The sequence below is a fragment of the Bos javanicus genome, chromosome 21 (genome assembly GCF_032452875.1).
Source record: "Bos javanicus breed banteng chromosome 21, ARS-OSU_banteng_1.0, whole genome shotgun sequence".
Lineage (NCBI taxonomy): Eukaryota > Metazoa > Chordata > Mammalia > Artiodactyla > Bovidae > Bos > Bos javanicus.
In genome coordinates this window covers 15652503-15661527 of record NC_083888.1, presented here as the reverse complement: position 1 = coordinate 15661527, position 9025 = coordinate 15652503, and the positions used below count along the sequence as shown (strand labels likewise).

Below are 9025 nucleotides of genomic sequence, written 5' to 3'. Positions count from 1 at the left end.
GCAATGCCACAATTCATATGAAAGTGAAAGTCACTCAGTCCTGTCTGACTCTTTGTGACCCCATGGACTATACAGTCCATGGAATTCTCTAGGCCAGAATACTGGAGTGGGTAGCCTTTCCCTTCTCCAGGGGATCTTCCCAACCCAGGTCTCCAGCATTGCAGGTGGGTTGTTTACCAGCTGAACCACAAGGGAAGCCCAAGAATACTCGAATGGGTAGCCTGTCTCTTCTCCAGTGTATCTTCCTGACCAAAGAATCGAACTGGGGTATCCTGCATTGCAGGCAGATTCTTTACCAACTGAGCTATCAGGAAAGGCTATAAATATGCAATTTTTTTCTTAGTGGTTTCCTCTTAATAAAGGGGAGATTAAGAAGAAAGAACTGACTTAAACAATAAGGAAGTTAATGTGTTTCCGTTATTGGAAATACAGAGGTAGCCAGATTCTAGCAACAGGATGATGTTGTTGAGTTTGAAGGTGCTCTTTATGTCTCTGTCTGACATCTGGTGCTGTGTGTGCACACCTCCTGTGCCCCGTCTCATATCCTCTCCGTCTACCTTCCATCCAGCCTTGGATGCAAGTCAGCTCTACTCAAGTGTTTTGGCACCTTGCCTCAGCTACACAGTGTATTTTTTACTTTCTGCCCCAGGGCTTTTCTGATACTAGATATGGGATTCTTCTGGGAACCTGCTCGTCCAACTTGAGGACCAATGAATGATTCCGTTGCAGAATCATCAGTTCTTTTGTGAAGCCTCTGTGAGGCAGCTAAACCAACTGGAGCGGCAGCTGATGCTTCCACATAAACAAATGTGCAAATATGAAATTTACATTCAGCGCTCCAACCTTTGATCAATGAGAGATGAATGTGCCAGATAAACACCTTAGAACATCTAAGTGGCCTGGAATAGTGCTTGGCACATAGTAGGTACTCAATAATATTTGCCTATTATTAATATGGTTGAATATAGTATATATATGCATACACATATATTAATATATTTAACAACACATGTTATCTTTATACATCTGTTACTGGGTTTCACTTGTAGTCATCTCTGTGTTTCTAGAGCTTGAAGTGAATAAAGATCTGTTGAATGAATGAATGAACAAATAGTACAGAGAATATATGCTATATAAATATCTGGAAGGGAGAGATTACTATGTGAAGCTAGGGGAGGAAGTAAGGTTGTCTGGGCAGGTTCATTGAAAGAAGTGGAATCTCAGCAGGTACTTGAAAGATAAATTAGGTTTTCATAGGGTTGAGGATTAGAAACAATATTAGTATGAGGAGCTGTGTGTGTAATGATACAGAAGAGAAAACAAATACAAAATATTCAAGGGAACAGACCAATTTGGGTAGAACGGGAAGTGTGGGGACAGGCATGAGGAGGAATAAGACAGGACAGCTAGATTGAAACTAAAATTATTCCTATAGGAGAGTGATTTTATGGAAGAATCCAGGCTTTGGAATTTTACTGTAATTTGACTCTTAACCCTTTTGCTTATTAGTTGTGTGGCCTTCAAGGTATTACCTGACCACTCTAAGTTTTTAAAAATTTAGCACATGAAAATAAAGTGCATAACTTGCAGTGTTTGGGAAAAATTAGCAAAAATATATATAGAATGGCTTTCAAATTGTAAGTATGTGATAAAAGCAGCTGTTAAGTTGATTGTTATTCTGGCAGGTAATGTTAAAGGCTTTTTTTTTTTAAATACAGGAAGATTGGCATCTTAACATCATTTGATGGTAATATAATTGAACCATCAAAATTTACAGAGTGATAAAACCCAGGAAATGAACCAGCAAGTCTGCCAGACGCATCCAGTGCATGGAAATCACTGTCTTCTCTGGTTGACTGGGAAGCAGCAGAAGGTAATGGAAATATTTAAAATCTTGTGATGGGATTTTGTGGGTTCCTTTTTTCCTCTTTTAGATTTAGTTTTAAATTCTGCTTTCAAGCAGACAATTGCTTTCTTTAAAATGGAATTGTTTGGTTTTTCTGCAGTATCAGGTGATACTTTCCTTCCTAAGAGCCAACAATTAAATCTTTCTCAGTAGTTCACGTACTGAATTTTGCCATGGTCAAGTCTGGAATTCCTCTCTGCCTATAGAGCAAATGGAAGAGATTCTGATTCTTTGCATCTTAAGTTATTCTACTGATAAAGCTACAGCCAGAAGAGACTTTATCATTATCACATTACTCTTAGGTAAAGGCCCAGAAAGAGTAAACACTGGTTTTGTAAATAAGTTAATTCATATCACTTTTTAAAGATTCTGCATATAAGTGATATCATATGATATTCATTTGTAAGTTTACTTCACTTAGTATGGTCGTCTCCAGGTCCGTCCATGTTGCTGCAAATGGCATTATTTCATTCTTTCTAATGGCTGGTTAATATTCCATTCCATTGTATACACCTACCAGAAACAGATTTATAGAAAGAATGTATGTTTAGCAGGGGAAAGGGTTGGGGAGGAAGGACATAGATTGGGAGGTTGCGATAGACATGTACACACTACTATATTTAAAATAAATAACCAACAAGACCTACTGCATAGCACAGGGAAGTCTGCTCAATATTCTGTAATAACCTAAACGGTAAAAAAGACTTGAAAAAGAAAGGTACATGTGTGTGTGTACGGCAACCCACTCCGGTATTTTGCCTGGAGAATCCCATGGACAGAGGACACTGGCAGGCTACAGTCCTTGGGGTCACAAAAAGCTGGACACGACTGAGCGACTGGATGTGTGTATAACTGGATCACTTTGCTGCATACCTGAAATTAACAAAACATTATTAATCAACTGTCTTTTCAGTTTAGTTCAGTCGCTCAGTTGTGTCCGACTCTTTGGGACCCCATGGACTGCAGCACTCCAGGCCTCCCTGTCCATCACCAGCTCCTGGAGCTGCTCAAACTCATGTCCATCGAGTCGGTGATGCCATCCAACCCCATCTCCTCCTCTGTTGTCCCCTTCTCCTCCCGCCTTCAATCTTTTCCAGTATCAGGTCTTTTCAAATGAGTTGGTTCATCAAGTGGCAAAAGTATTGGAGCTTCAGCTTCAGCATCAGTCCTTCCAATGAACACTCAGGACTGATCTCCTTTAGGATGGACTGGTTGGATCTCCTTGCAGTCCAAGGGACTCTCTATACTCCAACATAAAATAGAAATTTAAAAAATTAAGTGAAAAAAAAGAGTGACTACAAGCGCTTTTCAGAATGTGCTGGTTTCCATATTGTAGCTTCAGTTGTGGCTCACCCCTTGCAGTCACAAACCACTGGCAGCTCTCATTTGGTATGCATTGGCCCTTCCCAAACACAAATCGACTGTGCCCCATTTCTACTCTAATTACCTTAACCTTTGCTGTTCTAAGCAAGCACTTTAGGAGTCCACTGTACTTACTTTCCCAAAGCGAAAACATAAAATGAAGTGTTCCCTTAGATGCATTTGTATTCCTAAAGTGAACTGTTGTAATTAACAATAGAATTCTGTGGGAGGAGGACACAGAAATCTGACAGTTGTCCCCCTGTTTCCTGAAGAAAATAGGACCCAAAATGCTTTTGATTAAGTGAGGTTTATCTCTTGAGGCTTGAGGGATAAGAAAAGGTAATTTAGTTGCTACAGAAACATTTTGGTGAGACATGTGCCTTGAATTTAAAGTAAGTTACATATCTGACTCAAAACGAATCTCAAAAGAAAATTTTAAAAATGATCTTCCCTTCAGATTTTCAGTTAGAAGTCAGAATTAGCATTTCTTTACCTATTGAAAAAGGAGATTTCCATTTATTAGAAGCAGTATATCATCGTGGTCATTGTCACTCCTGGTTTTAGGATGAGATAGCATAGGTTCATCTCCTGGCGTCGTTACTTACTATTAAGTGATCTTTGGCAAGTTACACAACTTGTCTGAAAAATGTACCTACCTCATAAAACAGTTGTGAGAGTTAAACAGTTAGCAAATCAATTTCTGCTTTCCAGTAATATTTAATAGGTGGCATGTCATTAATCTTCTGCATCAACTAGAAAAAAAGAATTAATTATAGGAATCATATTTTATTTTTTATTATTATTTAAAAACGTTTATTAATTTATTTGGTTTCACTGAGGCACATAGCGTCTTTCACTGAGGCACGAAGGCTTCCTCTATTTGTGATGCACCGGCTCCAGAATTTGTGGGGTCAGTAGTCGCAGCTTTTGGGCTTAGTTGTCCCAAGGAATGTGGGATCTTAGTTCCCAATCCCCTGCACTGGAAGATGAATTTTTAACCACTGGACCACCAAGGAAGTCCCAGAAATCATATTTTAAAAGATATCTGAGAAGAGTGGAAACAAAAAGGACTAAATGAACTAACATTCCAAAAAAGAAAGAGCTCTTTCTGTTGGTGTTCAGTTGCTAAGTCTTATCTGAATATTTGTGGCTCCATGGACGGTAGCATGCCAGGCTTCCCTGACCTTCACTGTCTCCTGGAGTTTGCTCAGACTCATATCACTGAGTTGATGCCATCCAACTATCTCATCCTCTGTCACCTGGCTGCCTTCAATCTTTCCTAGCATCAGGGTCTTTTCCAGTGAATCAGCTCTTTGCATCAGGTGGCCAAAGTTTTGGAGCTTCAGCTTCAGCTTCAGTCCTTCCAATGATCTCTTGCTAGGTGAGCTGATTTTACTCTTTTCTTCCTTCTGAAGATTTGCTGAGTCCAAGCATGAGCTGAGGATCAGGTGAAGGAGCTCTACTAGGGGAAGACAAACCAGCAGAGCTTTAGAACACCATATGGCTTTATGCCTGTTTAAAATGTACAGAAACCCCAAATGTACAGTTTGCCTGGCAGAATCTTTGCTGAATGCTGAGTGGGGGAGTGGTATAAGAAGCTCGGTGTTGAATTGAAAAGGCAGAGTGAGATATTTTGCAGTCACATAGTGCTGATGAGTAAAATCCTCCCTGAGGCAATGTCCTGCAATAAACACATGACCGCTGTCATCTTTAAAACATATGAAAACATAGGTGAAATTAGTCTAAGTAGAGCTAATATCCAGTTCCTTGGAAGCTTATTTTTGAATGGATTGAGGTGAGTAACCCCTCATCTTATCTGTATAACAGAGGGCAAGGTAAATGATCTCTAAGAAGCAACAATAATTTCAGTTTTCAATACTTCCTTTACACACAATATCTGACATACAAATTTAAAAAAAGGGATACATGCAAAGAGACAAGAAAAATTGTACTAATAGTCAACAGAAAAGATAATAAACTAGACTAAATTATTCCTATATTGAAGTTAGTAGATTTTATTATAAATGTTAGAACATAGAAAGATGGAGCAAAGTCTATGTCAATTAATCAAGTAGCCATTGGAAAAAATGTAATATCTAGGCTTAAAAACTCACTGGATGGGTTTAATAGCAAATTGGTCATCAGTTCAGTTCAGTCGCTCAGTCGTGTCTGACTCTTTGCGACCCCATGAATCACAGCACGCCAGGCCTCCCTGTCCATCACCAACTCCCGGAGTTCACCCAGACTCACGTCCATCGAGTTGGTGATGCCACCCAGCCATCTCATCCTCTGTTGTCCCCTTCTCCTCCTGCCCCCAATCCCTCCCAGCATCAGGATTTTTTCCAACGAGTCAACTCTTCGCATGAGGTGGCCAAAGTACTGGAGTTTCAGCTTTAGCATCATTCCCTCCAAAGAACACCCAGGGCTGATCTCCTTTAGGATGGACTGGTTGGAGCTCCTTGCAGTCCAAGGGACTCTCAATAGTCTTCTCCAACACCACAGTTCAAAAGCATCAATTCTTCAGTGCTCAGCTTTCTGCACAGCAGAAAGCAAATTTAGTTAACCTAAAGACAGGTCAGTAGAAAACTCTCAAGCTAAAGTACAAAGAAGGTGAAAAGGGAATAGAAAGAATGGAGCATAAGACATGAGGGATAATAGCAAAACCATTTAATTATGTGTAATGTATGTGCTCTCTCAATCTAAGAGTATAGGAGAGAGAAAACAGGGCAGAAACAACATTTGAAAAGATAGTCTGAGAATTTTCTAAAACTAGTAAACAACATTAACCCACAAATTCAAGATGCTCAGTATCAGAAAAAAATAAAGAAAATCATGTTGTTGTTCAGTCACTCAGTTGTGTCCGACTCTGCGAGCCATGGACTGCAGCTTGCCAGGTTTCCCTGTCTTCACCAACTCCCAGAGCTTGCTCAAACTCATGTCCATCCAGTCGGTGATGCCATCCAAACATCTTTTCCTCTGTTGTCCCCTTCTCCTCCTGCCTTCAATCTTTCCCAGCATCAGGGTCTTTTCCAATGAGTCGGTTCTTTGCATCAGGTGACCAAAGTACTGGCCCAAGAAAATCATACGTAGGAACAGAATAAACTTATGAAAGAAAATGTTAGAAGAAGCAAAATTTTAAAAGATTACTTTCAGAGAAGTGAAAATTAGACTAATAGAGTTTTAGACTGAACATACAGCACACATCAAGAAGACAATAGAATGACATCTTAAAAAGGATGAAAGAAAAAAAACTTCCATCTACAAATGCTATATATAGTGAAAAGGGACCTTCAAAAATAAAGGTCAAATAAAGACACTTTTAATTGAAAAAAATCTGAAATAATTAGTCTCTAGCAGTCTAGAAAATTAGTCTCTTCCCTACAAAAAATACTAAAAAGACCTATTCAGACTGAAGTAAAGGAACCTCCAATAAATACATGGGAAGGAATGAAGAACTGGGTAAATATATGATAATATATAGAAAAACATTGGCTGTAAAAGAACAGTAATAACAATGTCTTGTGGGTTGTGGGGTTTGGTGTATATGTATATATATATATATATTTGCATGCTAAGTTGCTTCAGTCGTGTCTGACTGTGTGACCCCATTGACTGGAGCCCACCAGCTGCTCAGTCCATGGGATTCTCCAGGCAAGAATACTAGAGTGGGCTGCCATGCCCTCCCCAGGGGCTCTTCCTAACCCAGAGACTGAATCTGCGTCTCCTGCACTGTAGGCGGCAGGTGAATTCTTTACCCACTGAGCCATCAGGGAAACATATACATATCTATATATGAAATTTCTTTAGTCACATCTGTCATCTGTCTCCCCATGATGGGGATGGTGTATGCTAAGACCTGTCAACCCCATTTTATAGCAAGGTTGTTTTTTTTTTTTTTTTTGCCATGCCATAGCTTGTGGGATCTTAGTTCCCCAGTCTGCACCCTTGGCAGTGAATCTGCCCATTTGGCAAAGAAAGCATGCAGTCCTAACCACTGGACCGTTGGGGAATTCTCTACAGCAGGTATTACAATGCATCAGACTGACATCTAAGGGTCAGGTGATATAATGAAATTCACTCATGTAATCTGAGAGGGGTTATTTGAAATATATATGAAGAGAGAGAGAGAGAGAGAGACCATTGGATCTGTTTCTGTTTCTGCCTGGGAAATGAATAGCTCAGAAAAATTTCTTGGACAAAGCAGCTGGCCTAACTGAAAAGCAAAAAAAATTTAAGTTTGTTTACTAATCTTTACACTTGAAGTTATGTCATTGTAAATTAAAAAATATTTTTAAAATTTTAAATTAAAATATATATTTTAGCACAAAGTTAAAAAAAAATAAATGGAGTTGAGCTTGGCGTTTTGCATTTTTTGGGGAGTGATAAGTGATGTGCTTTGTTGTGCTTAGTTGCTCAGTTGTGTCTGACTCTTTGCGACCCCATGGACTGTAGCCCACCAGGCTCCTCTGTCCATGGGAATTCTCCAGGCAAGAATACTGGAATGGGTTGCCATGCCCTCCTCCAGGGGATCTTCCCAACCTAGGGATTGAACCTAGGCCTCCCGCATTGCTGGCAGATTCTTTACCGTCTGAGTCACCAGGGAAGTGATGAGGTGACTGCAGTTAGAGTTGCACTATAGAAATACAGCATCTAACTAAGATAAAAATACTAAAAGGGAAAACTAAAGTGAATAGAGTATATATAATAATTTAGTTAAAGACATTGATTAATGAAGAAGAAGAAAGTAGGAAGATGATAAACAGACAATGAAAAATGGGACAGAAAACAAATTCGTAAAAGTTTGAAAATTATACTTCAAATAATCCTATGGATCAAGGAAATCACAGTCTACATTAGATAATAGTTTAAACTGAACAAAAATGTATATGGAACATATTAAAATTGGTTAAATGTAACCAAATCAGTGTTTAGAGGGAAGTTTATAGGGCAAGGAGTAGCACAAAAGAAAGGAAAACCATCAACTCACCAAAATCAGGACTGAAAAATGAGACATCACTGCAGTTAATAATTTTAAAAACTTAAATGAAATGGATAAAGTTCTTGAAAAGTAATAGTTTAACAAAGCTGAAAGAATAAGAAATAGAAAATCTGAGTAGTCACATGGCTAATAAAATAATTGAACTTGTAATAAAAAACCTTCTCACAATAAAAACTTTAGGCTCCGATGACTTTCCCCCAACGTTTGAGAAAGAATACACAATCTACACAAACTGTTCCAGATAAAAGGAATGAGAAAAACTTTCCAGCTTGTTTATGAGGCCAGCACAACCTTACTATAAAAGCTTTGACAGGGACATTATAAAAGCAGAATTCTAAGTTAGTATCCCTCATGAATATAGAATATTTTTATATAAAAACATTAAAATATCAAATAAAATCCATTTATATATAAAATATGATATCATGGAATTTATTTGAGGAATATAAAGGTGGTTTAACATTCAAAAGTCATTGAATGGAATTACCCATATGAGTTGAATAAAAGAGTAAAACTATGGATATCTCAATGGAAGCAAAAAACTTTTGACAAAATTCTACATATTTATTATGAAAATTTCTTTCATCTGATAGAGTTTTTAACAATGGCTAACATCATACTTAAGGGTAAAATATGCTTTTTTAAGAAATTAAGAGGGCGGCGCGGGGGCGGGCAGGAGCCCGGAAGTCCGCGGATGGCGCTGGGTCCCGGCTGCCGGGCGGTTCGGGGCTGCCGGCCAGTGTTAAAAAGAGCATTTT

General features: G+C 38.7%; 1 protein-coding gene across 1 annotated transcript in view; it reads left to right on the top strand.

The window, feature by feature from the left end:
* The first annotated feature begins 1704 nt into the window (after positions 1 to 1704).
* Positions 1705 to 9025, top strand: part of SV2B (synaptic vesicle glycoprotein 2B) — a 258548-nt gene continuing 251227 nt past the window's right edge. The window contains exon 1 of the mRNA XM_061394311.1: positions 1705 to 1873. The gene's annotated coding sequence lies outside the window, so the exon portion shown is untranslated. The remainder of the gene's footprint in view (positions 1874 to 9025) is intronic.